A 16,724-nucleotide genomic window follows, 5' to 3' on the forward strand; every position below is an offset into this window, starting at 1 on the left:
GCTTGCACTTTGCTGGAAAACATATCTCCTCCTCTCTGTGGACAGTGGACTTTGGGTGTTTGTGGAGTGGCAGTGAGTTAATAACTGCTGGTCCTGCCCAATGCAAGGGCAGGATATCATGATCAAGTTCCACCAGTGGCTGCTGTCCTGACCTAACATGGGGCCTTGCAGGGTTTGCAACAACTGTGTCCCCAGCTTATTGCAGCTGACAAGTTAAAGAGCTGAAATGTGGGCTGAAACAAGCACTAGAACACAACAAAGCTTAGAGGAACAACTTTCCTTAAGCTACAGTCCCACACCTGCTTTGGGGCTGGGTTGTGCTGAGTGTTGCAGGAACAGGAAAGCAAATCCTGAGTAACAACTGCATTGAGCTGGGTTTCAAACTCATTTGAGTTTGGGGTGAGTGCTTCACCAGGGAGCACCTTGGGCTTTTCTGACACTCTATTGTGTGTTAAGTCACAGCTTTTGGGCTGCTGTGCTCCCCAGGGCCTGGGTCTGCCAGAACTGTTCAGAATAGCTGGGTACTGCCCCAGGGTATTCAAAGCCTCTCTTGGCACCAAATGCTTTCTCGATCCTCACAGACAGAAAGAAAAAGAAAAACAATTCTTGTTTTTCTTCAAAAAATGTCTTTTCCCCGTTATTTTTTCCTCTCAGTACACTTAGTTAAATTTCCCATCAGATGCAGGAGTGAAGGGAATGGCTGACCTTTTCCTCCAGCTGTCATGATCAAGTGTAGCAGAGAAGGGACCTTCAGGAGGGAGAATGTGGCTCTTGGTGACCCCTGAATGAAGGGTATGGCCCAGGCCTGTGTCACACAGGAGGGAATTTTTTGTTCTGTGGTGCAGATGAACTTGAACAGTTGTTAAATCTGGTGATGAGGACAAGTTTTACTGAATCTTAAATGGATAGGACCAGGAAAACAAGGACTTGGCCACATCTCCTTTACTGATCATGAGGCCTGTGGAGGGGATGAAACAATTCCTTCATGCTTTTAATTAAAAAAATCTCTCTTGTGAAGCCTTCTATGGCCCACATATCCTTGTTTCTTTATATCTATGCTTTTTAGTAGCCTTGGTGCCTTCTATATTAAATAAATAGTTTTGTTCTGGCCCTCAGGTTTACTGGTAGCATGCAAGAGTGTGTGTGGGTATGTAAGAGCTTGTGGGAGTGTGCAAGAGTTTCCACATTCTTCCTCTTCCTTTACCTGATTTTAATGTTTCCTTTTTCTCTTCATCTGATTCCCATTTCTCACTCTTCCCTCCTGTTGAATCAAAGAGGCTTTTCATTGAAAAGAACTTGATGAATTTTGTAAATTAATGAAGCAAAATGAGTGGAGATGGGAGCTGGTGAGTCTTTTTTAGATGAAGGGAATTTATTGGAAGCTGCATGATTTCTTCAAAGCCATGGGGTAACCTTACTAGCAGCTAGGTAGAGGAAATCCTGATTTTTCATTTGGAATATAGTTGTGGACTAATTTTTATCTGTTCTAAAAACATCCTCTTCCCTCCTGCACCTGCCCTCCCCCAGCACAGGCTGAGTAAGCTTTGCTTCTCCAAGGTGAGGCAGGTAAGGTTTTCTATCCCTCCACTGATGCTACCCCCACTTTAATTTATCTTGTTTCTTGTTTACTCTGGGGCTTTGTTCATTACCTCCTCGAACCTATCAGAGAAAAGCTTCATTTTTTTTGACAATTACTGAAATAAAGAGAGAAATGCCCACTAAAACGCCTTCTAGAACAGTTTTCTTCTGCACACTCTCAAAAACTACAAAGGAAAACAGGAGTGTGCTCCCAGTTAACCTTTGGAACCTGGTGCCTTCTGTTTGGAAGGATGATCTTAAAAGGAGAAGAAGCAGCACATTTGTTTCTGTACCCAAACACACTATTTGTATAAATGACCTTTTTCTCTCCTGTATTAATGCCTACTCTCCTGAATGGACACATCATGTTCCCTGGGCAATAAGAGGCAGAAAGGATCAGGGATAGGAAAAAAAAAAGCTAATGGCTGGTCTGAGGAGTCAGTTTGTGATGCTGAGCTGCATCCTTAAGGACTAAATCTTGAGGTGATGTCACACAAAGCTGTACAACTGCAGACATCCCCCCTTCTCTTTATTGCTTCTCTGTGGTCAGAGGGTTGAAGGAGAAGTTTAATTCTAAATTGGTGCCATGCACTCTGCAAACACACTCCAAAGGCTCTCTCCAGACTGGTTAATCTGTGATGTGTCTGTTCCTCTAAGGATAGCTCAGAGATGTGAGAAGGCTGGGAAAGGAGTGGTTTTGAATTAAAGGAATCTCTCTCTAGGAGAGAAGTGCTACAGGAGTCTTGTGCTGCTCTTTGACGTGCTCTATGAGTCTGTCCCCATGTTTTCTTCAGAAGTTCTGCACCTAAATTGTCACCACCTTGCCAGAAGTAGTTGGGTAGGCATATGTGGAGGGCAAGGCATACTTGGATAAAAAATGAGCATCTTGTAAATTGTGAAAGACTCAACCCTCAGTACACTGCTGTGCTCTGAGACACATGGAATGGTGGCAAGAGTGTGCACTGGTGCTTTCCTTAAAACCTCAGAGATGACAAAGGTGCAAGTTCTGTGAATGTCTGTACTGGAATGCTTGGTGGCTCTGGGAGGTGTAGATGAAGGGTCAGCTAATTTTCCTTGATTGGAGCAGAATTTTTTACAGCTCTTGGCTGCTTTGGAGCCTTGGGTGTTGCTTCTGTTGCCTTCCTCTGAGAGGGCAGTGATGGATTTGAGAGCTTAGGGTACCAAATGTGGCTAGTGCCTGCACAGCACGAGATAAAATATGAGCTGCAGTATTTCTTAGCTCTCATTTCTGTGAATTGTTCCTTGGTGGAGCAACCAGAAACAGTGTCTGGCCCTGCTCCACACACTTGTCTGGGTTCCTCTCTGCTGTGGAAGGTGCCCCAGTTTCATCCAAGGCCCTTTATGCTGTGCTGATGTGACAGCCCATCCTTGGCTCTCCTGTGATGAACGTGCCCCTGCAGACAGCTGCACCCCAGGACTCTCCCTTCTGACAGCACTTCCAGTGCAGGATTGTTTATTCCTTCCTTTATCAGCCAGGGCTGCTGGGCCCCCTGAGTTATTAGCTCTATTCATTCATTGTCAGTGTTTCCTCCTTCGTAAATATGCCCCCATATGTCTCTGCTCCCGAGGAATATGCTTTCTTTTCTATTTACTGCTTTTCCCAGGCCCCCACCTCCTCATTGCTCTCTCCACCCAACGGCCCAATAACAGCCAAGGAGATAAATAAGCTCCATAACTCTTCCCAGCTATTATTTTTTGTTGTTGTTGTTGTTGCCCTGCATGGTAATATATATAATAACAAGGAAACAAATCTTATTACTAAAGTAATTACAATAAATAAAAAGCTGAGAGGGGAGATGGAGGAAGGGTCTGTCAGGGGAGTGATTGCAGTAGGATTTTTTAAAATTTAATTTACTTGAGATGTTCTCTGCCACTTTGCTGATACCCTGCTGAGGGGGGCTGTGACTAATTAGCAGCCAGCTGTTGTTTTAACACCCTCACCTAATTTATAGTGTGCCTGAGCCTCTAAAAGAGGATCCTGTGCGATATCATTGTCTGTGGGACTCAGCACCAGCCTTGTGTCAGTAGTTGGCTTTATTGCTTGGTGGTTTTGTTTCTCAGAAGCTGTATAGCTGGAATTTCGGGTGCTTTGCTACAATTCCTTTTATCTTCAGCATATCCCATGTGCTTTCAGGAGTTTGACCCAGAGAATGAACACAATTTGTTGCTTATAACTGCTTGTCCCAATGTCCAGCCTAATAACTGATCAACACAACTGCTGCTTTTTGACTAAGAAGTGTGGTGTGGGCAGGATCTAGGGTTTGTTTAAATTCAGGGGGCCTCATTCCTATGTTGGCAGGTTTCACATGGAAGCACCATATTTTTCTTGCTAATAGAATGGAGACTGCAATAACATCTGTCTTCTAAATGGTCATGAAATCTAATTAGTTAATGGCCAAATTAAAAACTGGAGGATCCAAGGCATTGTTCCGTGTTTCATCAGTCCCCCAGCTGCCAATTGCTAAAGCGTGTGCAGTCTTTGTAAGCTCTGAAACAGTAAAGGTGCCCAATGAGTTGTGTGTGTGTCCCTGTGCTCTTTCCTGTACAATTCATGCTGCTGATGCAAGGTCACCTGGAAATTTTACTACAAAAATCACTGGGTGTGGGCTCAGTTACTGCCTTGGACTACTAGACACTTCAGCTTCTAGCCTTTGGGAGCTATTTACTTTTGGGAACTATTTACTACCTTGCATTGTGAAGTTAGCATGAATATTAGATATGAATAGGTTGTTCCACAGGCTCAGAAAGGAATCCCTTTGTTCTGCATTCGTGTCTGTTTTCCTAACTGATGATGTGAGTTTATAATCAGATGTGTGCACTCCTTTGAAGACATTTTCAGGAGCCAGGAGACTGGTGAACAAAGCTAGCTTTTAGTAAAGTTAATGAGATGATTGAATTATATTATAATTCTTGTTAGCTTGATTGTGTGTCATTATCCCTTTTGTTTGTTATTGTGCTTATTTGAGTCCCATTTGAGGGGTATTATTCCCATCACAATTGTGCCCGTGCTGGGCTCTGTGGAGAGACAGGCAAGGAGCAGCTGGTGCCTTGTTAGGGCCTGGTGCATTATTGCCACAGGCTGTGCAGTGAGGGATTGGTGGGAATGAAGAGGATGCTGGGCTGTTGGCTCCATGCAGCCTGACCCAGCATCTCAGCCCTGGCACTTCATGGAGCCCCGAGCTGTGTAGTTGCAGCTCTTCTTCAGGTTTACATCCTGGCACAGGGAAAGCATCCTGCTGCAATGACTTCTACAACCACCTGATGAGAGTTTGTGAAGGATACCTCAGTATCACCAGTGCAGGAATTGGGGAAAGGTATTAAAAACCAGGAGTCTCTCCATACCTTTTTTTTGGGATTTCCAGGACATACATGCAAACCCTGGCCCGACTGGCTGCATGAGCTAATTTACACTGAGGTGTAATTGCTGCTGAACTTGGATGGTACCTTGGAGCTGATTGTGGTAGACATCAAACACCAATGTCAAAGCTGAATACTTTGGAATTGAACTAATATCACAAGTAAAGGGGCTCTTTTGAGCATCCATCTGAAGATCAAGTCTGTTTACCTGAGTTAAAAACTGTTGGAAGCTACAGATGTAGAGATGGAGTTGTTATTCATAGGATGGGAAAGAGAAGTCCACAAAATGAAATTGTAAAAACTTCACTTTTATAGATGCAATGAAGAATGTCCAGTACTTTACTGCAATATCCACACTACCTGGAAAGCTGAAATTGCCTGGGAATGAAGGTTATTGTCTCCTGTAATATACCTTCATATATTACCCTGTGTAATAAATCAGGCAGTTTCTTTCGCCATGAAAACTGGACATCCCTGGAGTTCCAAGTGACATTTCTCATTTTATGTGGCTATTTGGCCCTTTTAAGTATTAAAACACATAATTTTTTTGTGAAATGTGCACTGAAAGTTTTGAAAGCTTATGAACAAAAAAAATCAGGAGCTTAGGTTTGCAAGTGTAAAGCTGATTTTCCATGACTTTGCTTTTGAAAAAATCTGTGCTGGGTTAGCTATGTGTTTTGGTTAATATTGTTCTTTAACTTTCTTATTTATTTGTGTATTTCTCTCTCACTTTCCCCCTTCCCTCTCTTTGGAATCTGTTATTCAAATGTAGCATTAAAAACTGGCAAAATACTGTGATAGGAGAGGGGATGTAAAATGACCTTGGGTTGGGGAAACAGACTGGCAAGTGGAAATGGTGTTTGTAGAAAAGTGATGAAGAGCCTTATCTACAAAAATAAGCTTCATTTGAGAGCTCATGTTTTCAAAATTGCGGTGCAAAAATGTACCTACAGAGGTCCAGCTGAAGTTGAATTGTTTACCTGTGCACATGGCTTGTGTGATTGCACATGCAATTGGGTAATTACACAGACAAAATTTGCTCCAGTGGTTTCAGCAAATTGCCATCCTAATTTTATAAACCCAGCTGAATGTCCCACAGAAGCATCAAGAAAATAAAAAACAGAAAATTGAGTCAATACTGCAATGAGAGGGTGAGAAATCAAAACCTTCTCTGCAGCCTAAATGAGCAGCACTGCTGGGAGTCAGGAAAAAGGTGCAGCACAGTTTTAATCCTGCAAAATAGCTCAGAGTCTTGAAGGGGTAGAAAAACAAGGGCTCTTGAAGTTGTATAGCTCAAGTTTGAGCCAAGGGGAGAAAATACAGAAGCAGGGGCTGACAGTGGCAGGGAAAAGAGCTGCAGTGGTGGTGCACCTTGGGTCTGTGCACACAGCTCTGAAGTTAGTGTTTGGACACATCCTACTCCAGGATACCATAACCTTGGTAAGGACTCTCAGGTACCTGTGCTGGTGTTTTCTGTATGGAAATAGGGGTGATTTATGATGTAAAATTCCTTGGAAATTATGCTATATTCAGGGTTGTGCATAAGTGAGAAACGTTTCCACAGTGTTTTAGAACTGGCTAATTGAATTTAACCAGTGGTTGTGTCATTTAAAATTGTTATATGTTGCATGCTATCTTTCAGGATCCTTCAGTGTCTGGGAAAGCAGAACACAGAGAAGTGGTAGTGGACAATGTAGTCTAGATCCTAATTCACCTTTTTGATTGCTCTTGTTTGTCTGCCACAAATAACAAAGACTTAAGGACTCCCATCAGCTGGAGAAGAGCTGCTATATTCTACTCTGCATATATATATGTATATGTCATAGAATTCCAATAGGAAAAAGGATTTATTGCTAAACATACAGACATAATTCCTAATCAGGTCAGTATCTTCATGTAATGCAGTTTTGTGGTTTTGTTGGGAGGGGTTTTTTTAAGTTATGAAGCAGTAACAAGGTGTAAGTGTGAGAGTTCTTTCCAGCTGCATTCCACGACAACATGTAGCAGTTTCCTTCCCTGTTTCACATGTCCCATTTTTCTCCCAAAATGCTCATAAGCTCAGGTTTTAAAGGAGAGGGAAGTACCAGTCCTCCCAGGGACCCTGGCTCTCGTGGAGCACTGCCTAAAGCAGAAGTTTGGTTCTCAGTTCTAGCTCCTGGTCTGTGGTGTCTTCTGCCAGCAGTAACAGGAATGGCATTAATGAAAACATACTTCATGAGGAATATTTCCTGTATTCACTGTCTGTTGGATAACAAAAGGTCATTAGCATAAAAACAAAAGGCAAAGATTAAAAAAGTGATGATTTTTCTGTCTTCCCTCTAACAGTTATGGCACATAAGAGGATGTAAAGTGCAAAGGAGCTGAACACTCATAAACTATTTTAATACCATTCAGAAATGAGAAGAACCAGGGAAAGAGGCTTTATGTAGCCACATAGTTTATTGCACTAATCAGTCATTTCTACAGTGCACTATCATGACTTGAAGTCCTTGCTCCAGTGATGTGAAAAAAAATTGGTGATCTCCCATCCAATTTTCTAACAGATCTTGGTCTATATAATCAAAATCTCTAGCACCTCGTTTGAGTAGCAGTGAATTCTATGCTTAGATGGATATAATGTTAGCCAAAGCAGGGCTGGATTACATCTGTGAGAGCAGAGAGGTGACACAAGGTCTGAAAGTGAAGTAGAAGGAGCTGTGGGAGATTAGGACTAAGCTATACTTCTCATGGATATTTTTAGATGACAAAAATAACATATTTTGGGTTATACTGAGATCTCTGGAAAGGCAGCTGACACTTTGTGGGTTGAACCATCTGCATGGAATAGCCAAACCAAAGTCTGCAGATTTACCTGTCAAGTGTCCTGCTGTAAACCCATGTAGAGGCTGAGCCTGGCAATTCAAGGACAGCGAGAGAACTGTTGTTTTCCCCTCCAGAACATTCATGTTACATAAAAGAGAGTTTGCTTTTGAATAACTTCATTGTCTGGTCTTGTGCACATGCACATGGATTTCAGGTTGAGAACAGCTAAGTGTTTGAAGTCACAATAATTTCTGTTGCTTTCCCTGACATGCAGGTGAGGGCACCCTTGAACTGTGCTACTTCTCTGTCTATCTTTAGACAGCTTTGAATGGGATGTAATCCCATCCAGCATGTAGTCTATTCAAAAATCAAATAGTGTCCCTATCAATGGTTTTGAGCTTTCAGGCTCATAACAGTGATACAGCTGGGAATGTAAATAAAAAGGAGAACATTAAGAAAAAGACTCTGTTGCTGTAAACAGTAGAAATACTTCAAATCAAGTGTATCTTTTCATTACACAATTTCTTATCAAAACAAAAGCCCAGCTCACGGCTGTTATTTATCACAGAATAACAGAATATGCCAAGAAGGTCCCATAAGGATCATTGAGTCCAGCTCCTGGCCCTGCACAGGACACTCCAAGGGTCACAGCATGTACCAAAGAGTATTGTCCAAATGCTTCTTGAACTCTGTCAGGCTGGTGCTGTGACCAATTCCCTGGGGAGCCTGTTCAGGTGACCAGCCCCTCTCTGGGTAAGAATGTTTTCCTGTTATCTGACCCAAACCTGTGACACTGACAGACCTGTAGTTTCTGGGGTCCTTCTTGCCCTTCCTGAAAACTGGGACAATTTTTTGCTAGCTTCCAGTCATCTGGAACCTCTCTGGATTCCCAAGACTACTCAAAAATCATTGAGAAGGGTTTTCCAATATCAGTAGCTCTTTGAAGATCTCCAGATGAATCCCATCAGGCCCCACAGATTGTAGAGATCCAGCTGGAGAAGCAGATCCCACGCAATTTCGGAGTCCACCTGGAGTGGCTCATTCTCTAATGAACTGTCTTTGACAGTGTTAATTGCTCTCTCTCTGTTTTAACTGATGAGTGTCTGTTCTGACAGTGTGGACTGATGACAGAAGTTTATTTGTTATATCTTTGCTCTCAAAGTGCCATAACAAAGCACCTGCTTTATTTTCAGGCGTTGCTTTCTGCCCCTCCTTTGGACTTGGCTCTTTCATAACTGATGGACCCATTGCCTTGTGAATGTTGGGGGTTTCTGGTTTCAGGCCATTGGGTAGAAATTGTGACAACCAGGTCTGCAGCAGATGTTGCAAAGCACAGAAAATAAATCACTTAGGTGCAATCAACCCCCTTCTGTTTTGTGTTTTTCCCTGAGTATTTTATTAATCTCTGAGAAACACATGTGGCAGCTCCAAAACCATCATTTTCCATGCAGTCTCAGATTGAGCTGGTCCCTAAAGAGCAGATATCTAATTCTCCACAAACTAGATATGGTGCAGGTACAACTCTGTCATTGCTAATTCTTGCTTAAAACTCATGGAAACCTAAATAAGGAGTTAGATTTGAGGTTTGCCAAAAACTCTGAGGTCCAAATGATACAGTATTCTATGCATGTAAATGCATATATAATGCTAATAGAAACCATTTTGATCCAGATTGCCAGGATTGAAAGGATGCAGTTGTGCTTGAAAAACAGATATATGTGTGCATGCACAATTACTCAAGCTGGGGTTTAGGCATTTAAGTGGCCATTTGTGCTCTCATTTTCAATTATGATGTTCATCCTATGAGAATGGGTTTGTGCAAATCAGCAACACAAATATGCATATGTTTTGGTGTGTGCTACCCTAAAAACATGTTGCATTACTTGGATATAAACTTGGATTGATTTCTCTTCTTTTCCCTTTGAAATTTCTATTTTAATCTGAGGAATGTGAGCTGTGGTGGCTGAATGGCAGATCTTCAGCAGCATGATTTCCTTTTCCAAATGGTTAACTCTTGTAATTGTTTCTGTAATGTAAGATAATATTTCCCACTAACAGTTATTTAGGATACTGTCACGGCAAGCCATAATTCAACCCCATTGCCTAGTGGCCCAAATAATGACCAAGGCTTGCCCCTAGCTGAATTATCATTCTTATGCTCCCTCCTTCCCTACATGCACATAAACAAGTCTGTCTTTATGCCAAACTCTGAAAGACAAAGGAAAGCAGAAGCAATCTTGTTGATTCAAAGCTCCATTCTGCAGCTTCAGGGAGTGAGCTGCCTATAGGACTACAAAGGCCTTTAAAGGATTTTTTAGTGACTTAGCTCATAGGCTTTCTGGAGGCTCAATAGGCTCTTATTTTTTCACATTTTTAATATATCTATATAGAGTATCTACTGCAAATATTCAAGAGAGGATGAAGATATCCAATCTGACACAGAAATGGAAGGCTATTAGGCTGAAGCTAAACTGCTCAAAGATCTTCAGCACACTGACATTTGCACCAAAAATAGGAACTTTTGAGTCATCTGACTTATGACAAGTGGAAATACTGCTTTTAAAGAAGATTGTGTTTAATATTCCTTCTGTTCTTTAAGAAAGAGTAGATGTTGGGAAAGGACAGTAGCAATGTGAATGTCACAGAAGGATGAGGCTTTGCCAGTAAACAGTTCCTGTGTAAAAAACTCATGTTTAAGTTCCTTCATATTAGTAATCCTATTAAGGGTTAGCATAATAAAGGTTCATTGATTAATTTTCAAGCTGTAGCTTGCCTGTGATCCTTTTGGAAGGAAACTGTGTGAAATGGAAATACATTAAGACTATATGACAATGACCCAAGGAAGTGGGGAGCCATATATTGTAAGTCACTTATTGTGATACAAAATGACATCTTAATTCTTGGAGTTTTAACACCATTCATGCTGGGGGAGTCTGTGAATCACTGGAAGTGATATGCAAATTTATGGGAAATGGGTCTATGATTCATGTAAGTTTGGGTCAGGACAGTAAGCTCTGTAACCTGCTAAAAGAACGTGAAAAGGAAGCTTATAACTTAGATTTTCTAAATGGTGATTCACAGACAGGATGGGTGGTAGGACAATTTGCCTGGCTGGATGTGGGAGCTGTCCTCAGTCGTGGATCACTCAAGGACACTGGAACTAAAACTGAGCCTGTTCTGGACTCATCTGGAGGAGTCATGGATGCCCTGATGGTGCTGGGTGTGCTGTCTATGAGCGGGGCAGGATGAGGGAGGTTTGTTACAGCAAGCTGAGAAAAGGGGTCTTACCCTATTGCAGGAATGTTTTGGGATTAGAAATGAAGAGTCGTGGCCTTGAGTATTTCACACTGGAGAGGGGAAGATAACACTGGATGAAGTGTGAGTGCTCCAGGCAGCCCAAACTCCATATTAAACTTAATTAACCTGAGCCAGGCTGCATCCTATCAGGGTCATGGAAAAGTGTGGGTGGCTCATGCTTCCTTTGCCATCTGTGGTAAAGCCCATGAGACTGCACAGAGAGTTTTGTGTTTGTGTCAGTGGGACAGAGAGGAGCAGTGGCTCCAGCCTCCTCCCCTCTGCTCTCAGGTGTCCCCTGGGAACTTGCTGAAATCCTGCACTGGCAGGTGAGTTCTGCTTAATTTAGGTAGCCCAAAGCAGGACCTGCTGGATAATCTCAAGAGGCTTTCCTTGAAGCCTACAATGCATTTTGTACCCTTCAAGGGGTGCAAGAGATGAGATAGGTGTCCATTAGGCAGCCGAGTTCAGGAGCTTATCTGCATTGCTTTAAGCTTGCTTCATTCACATCAGCCCATTAGAGAACCTTTCAGCCCTTTAGAGAACCTCTTTCCTTGAGTGGGAAGAAGGAAGAATTCTTACTCTTAATTCCCTAATAACTCTTGGCTATAGGCTGCTTTTTCTTTTTCCACTTCAAAATGTCACATTGGATTCCTGATGGAATTAGAGATTTTTATCTTCCTTCCCTCTGCTAGACCTCTGACTTTTTCTGGTTTTCTTCCACACTGAAGACTTAATTTCTCACATATGTGAGACAGTGAAAATTAAACAAACAAGCTGGCAGATAGACAGAATGGTTCTTCATGTCTGGAAAGCTGCAATGAGCTGTGACTTAGGAATTACAGTGCTTCATATTCAAACTTTTCTTTTTGATGCATTGCGGTGGCACAGAAGCTGACAGTGACATATGGAGAAGGCCACCTTAGCAGGATTGAGGCTGTTATGTGATAAATGACATGGTATGTCAAAGGACTCCTGTTATCCATCATGCTGGCTTCTTCTCAACACTCCAAAACGAGAGGCAGCTACACAAACAGCTGGGGGAAGCTGTAGGTAGGGTCAATGGTGTGCTCAAAAGACAGCATATGAGAGCTGGAAGTGCATGTTCTCATGGGCAAAATAGCCTCTGAGTCTTGAGTTGAGAATTTTAAAGTCTTTTTCTGCTGAAACTTCCGAAGTTTACATCTTTGTCAAGAATAAACCTCAGTTTCAACAGTTGTCTCAAAAATCATGAAGACAAAAATTTTCAAAAAGCCACCAAGTTAAGTCCTAAACATCTAAGCTTTCTGTAAAGAAAGCCTGTTTAGAACCATGTTTTGGACTGGGAGCAAGATTCTGTCCCGATATATCTTCAAACTTGCCCTCTTTCCTCAGATTTCCTCTCTTTTTTTCCTTTCACCTCTGTTTGGTAGTTTGAGTCTGAAATGCAATGGAATGGAAGTCCTGATCTGTGATTTCCTAAATGTATGAGACATGGGAAACACAGGCACAAGTGCTGTTATGAAGGTAAGGGTGATAAAAGAGTCTTGAGGGAAGGAACAGGGCTTTGACTCTCAACACATCTGACACAGGAGCATTGTCTGTAGGACACTTCCTACTTGTTCTGATCACTCAAGTTCAGCAGTAAAGGGGCAAGCTTTTGCAGCTCTGTGTCTCCCACTGTTGGAAAGTGTGTGACTTGATCTCAGACTTCTCTCTATGTCACTTTTAGTCCAACAGTAGCTCTTTATCTTTTAAAATTCATTTCAGACTGCAAGATGGACCAGTGGCTGCTCAGGAGGATCAAAGGATGTGTGGCATAACAGGCACCTGTCCATTTCAACCTCCTTGAGTCCACATCTCTTTTTTCATTAGCCATAATGGCTGTTTTTTCCTCTACATGATTAATGGACTCTCAATAGCTATGTAGTCTATAAACCTAGACAAGACGTCTGTCTCTTTTGATCCCTGAACTCCTAAAAGCCTGAGTCTGACTCTGCTTAAATGGTACTTATGTGCCCACATGCACAGTGGTAATTGCTGCAAAATATCAAATGTCACCATGTGACATTTCATTCATAACAGTTACATTTAAAGGAAAGGCTTTAACTTGATGATTCACCAATGGCCAGTGTCAAATTATCTGGCATGGTCTTCATGTTACAAGTGTCAATCAAGAAATTAATTAGTCTGGAGATAATTTAATCAGAGCCCATCAGTGTACTGGTTTAAGGAAATCCCCTTGCTTCCAGATTATTAGGGCAGCCTGACTGCATATGGGATGAAAGCATGAACTTGGAGAAGGGTGGCTACAGCTTCCTTAGCCCTTTGGCAAATCCATCTCTGGGAGGATGGAGTTGTCAGTCCCCCAGGTGCATCTGTGCTGCAGTTCAGTGCAGGACTTCAGGTTCTACAGTTCCTGGAAGCTCCTTCCTAGAATAAAATTTGCTAAACACAAACCAACCCAAATACATAGATAAGTCAGGCCCCTCTAGCTCCCAGTGCTGCTGTGCTCCACTTCATTTGACAGTACAGATTTTCCTTCACAAACTCTTCATGTGATGAGACACTTATTTCAGATGTTGACCCCTATCAATGACCCCTCACTGGGAGATCAGGTGTAGAGAACTGGGCTATTATCTGCCTTCCACTCACACATTTCTAATCAAAGCAGCCAATTTTGCTAACTCCTATAGTTGAAGTCACAGTGAGGCAGACCTGGCTGAGTACAGAGAAAAGAAGTGCTTGGAATGGCATAGCCAGGGTTAAGAAATCTAAAGGGTAAGGCTGAAAAAGAAAAGTTAAGCTGGGAGAAAGGTGAACAAGCAAAGCAGGGAGAAATTGTAAATTCCAGTTCCACTTAATATAAGAAGTCATAAGAAACAATAGAGTGAAGAAAAGCATCTCTGTACCCTCCATGCATCTCTCCATGATCATTTAAGTCATTGCAGTGAGCACTGTAGAATGCTGTAGTGTATTCTGCTTTCAGTGTGCATGCTTGACACAAAATAGATTACAAAACACCATACAACAATTAAATAAAATCCAGAGCTGCTATGACAAGAACATACTTTTCCAGATATTGTGAAGGTTAATGTTTACTCCAGCTATGGCACCTTTTGAGTTATTCTATTCTGGATATTGAATTCTGTCTCAACTCAGACAACCCTTGGAAGTGTGAGCCCTGTGCACTGCCTTCAGAAGAGGAATGTGGCCATGTGGCATCTTCTGCTTTGGTCTGCAAAATCTATATCCCAGGCTATGAGCCATCACTTTTGTCATTACCTGTCATCAGAGGAATCTTGTTAAATAGGGCAGTAATCCTTGATGATGTATCAAACACTTGTGCTGTTCCCTCCCTTGGAGCACTAATTTTTGTTGATAACTGTTTCTTGCTTACCTTCCAACATGATGTAGAGGTGTCACTTTATTGTATTTGAATGTTTTAACTGCATTTCAGTAACAGATAAATGATGCCAGTGTCTTGTAACCTGATGGAGCAATCTGTCAACAGATTAGCTTACAGTCACAAATGATGGACTGGCATCTCAGGCTGGGTAGTGAAACCCAGCCTTTGATTTTTACTTTTTTTCTGGTTTAAAAGTCCTATAGGCTGTAATCACTTTTTCGGACTGATAGTGTTGTATTCTTAGCTCTGGATTGGAGAACAGCTGTTGTCTTCAGTTTCTTCATGTTTCACTGTCTGGTTTATAATTATAGTCTACAAATTGTGTTGTATTAGAATTTTTGGTAACAAGGAGTGTGTTGAAAATTAGATTTTTTTCAGTATTTGCAGGAGACAGGGAAGGAAAAGCAACATTGTCAGATGAGGAGAGTGTTGTTTTTCTCATCTTTCCGGGTTTTTGGTGCAAGTGTTTGGCATTTTTTCCAGGATTCCAATCTGATGTTTGCTCAGTGCTATTTGGATTTGCAGCATGAACTTTCAGCCAAAACCTCCACAGTGCAGAAGCTTATTAACCATAGGAGACTGATATTAGCAACATTTCCAGAGAATGATCTGGTTTCTCATTTGTAATTCTGCTCTGTGGGGCTAATGCAAGATGCTCTAAGCAACATCCTGGGTCTCTGTGTGTAAACAAAACAATGCTGAGAAACCTCCAGAGTACCAAGCTGGTTCTTCTTAAGCTTTATACCTTTTCAGTTATGTGAAAAGAAATGTAAATATTTTGCTTGTTTTTCCTTGTTATCCCAGCATATGGTGTTTTTTCCCTTGCTTTACCCCCACAGGGAGTTAGATCCTAATTTTTTTTCGGTTCAGAATCTGTCTTTGTTTGTCTTACACTTTTGCCCTTTCCTTCTCTGTGAATGTCTCTCTCCCCATGCAGTTCTCCTTCTGGCTTTTGTCTCCCAATCTCCCACTTTTCATTTTTATTTATTTTTTCTTTGGTAATCCACTGGGATTTTTTAAAATTCCTCTTTAGCATGATGTGGACCTAGGACCTTGGAAGCTCCACACTCATTGCTTATCATTGCTGGTGAGGGCTGCTCAGAGAACTGTTGACTGTTGTTTCCTGGTAGTAGAGAGACTCCTTGAAAATAGTTCATTTTTGTCAGATGGGTTCAAAAGAGGACATTGAGCAGGGCAAACTTGAGCAGTGGCCCATGGGAAATCACCTGGGGTTTGACAAGAACAAGTGCTGGTGGCTGAGAGGCTGGACATGACCCAGCCATGTGCTCAGGCAGCCCACAGAGCCAAACACATCCTGGGCTGGGTGCAGAGCAGAGTGGGCAGCAGGGGAGAGAGGGGATTGTGCTCTCTGCTCCACTCAGGTGAGAGCCCACCTGCAGAGCTGCCTCCAGCTCTGGGGCCAGCACAGGAAGATCAGCCTGCTGGAGCCCAGAGGAGGCCACCAAGAGGATTAGAGGGTTGGAACAGCTCTGCTATGAGGAAAGGTTAAGAGAAATGGGAATGAGAAGGCTTTGGGATGATCTAATTGTGGCCTTTCAGTACCTGAAGGAAACCAAGAAGAGAGAGATTATTTACAAGGCCTGGAGTGACAGGACAAAAGGGAATGGCATCAAACTCATAGAAAATAAGTTTAGAATAGATGTTAGGAAAAAATGCTGACATGAGGGTGGTGAGGCAGTGGAACATGATGCCCAGAGAAGCTGTGGATGCCCCATCCCTGGAAGTGTTCAAGGCCAGGCTGGATGGGGCTTGGAGCCACCTGCTCTAGTGGAAAGTGTCTCTGCCTATGGCAAGATGACCTTGAAGGTCCCTTCCAAACCCAAACCATTCTATGATCACAAAACACTGTAGCTCAGAGAGGCCAGGTTCCACACAGTATGTAGGAAGGTTTCTCCAGCTGTTCTGGAGCTGTTCTAATTATTAATAATTAGGTAGACTAATTATTACCTAGACCTGGTATCCAAGATCCCAGGAGTAATTTAGGGTTCTGTGTGTTTTAGGAGCTGTAGTACTTGTTGAAAAAGGGTGTGTCTTATGCCAGCTATTCTATTTACCCTGTTCTGATGGGTATTATGTCACATTTCCCTTTCTGGCCTCCCTCTGCTGCTCTGACAATATACCTCAATCTGGGGAAAATTTGGCCTAGTAGTTCTCCTGAATTTTTAAAATAATTCTTCCTTTTCAATTCATTAAGTAGCTTTGCTCCCTGTTGGCCTGTGCTATTACAATATTTCCCCCTATTACTTATGTAGACTGTTTTATA

The 16,724-nt window shown here is 42.2% G+C and overlaps 1 protein-coding gene across 10 annotated transcripts in view; it reads left to right on the forward strand.

Annotated features, from left to right (window-relative positions):
* AGBL1 (AGBL carboxypeptidase 1) overlaps positions 1-16,724 on the forward strand; it is a 239,592-nt gene that overhangs the window by 77,374 nt on the left and 145,494 nt on the right. The window lies entirely within an intron of this gene.

This window comes from Cyanistes caeruleus, chromosome 13, assembly GCF_971803275.1.
Source record: "Cyanistes caeruleus chromosome 13, bCyaCae1.hap1.1, whole genome shotgun sequence".
NCBI classification, from domain to species: Eukaryota; Metazoa; Chordata; class Aves; order Passeriformes; family Paridae; genus Cyanistes; species Cyanistes caeruleus.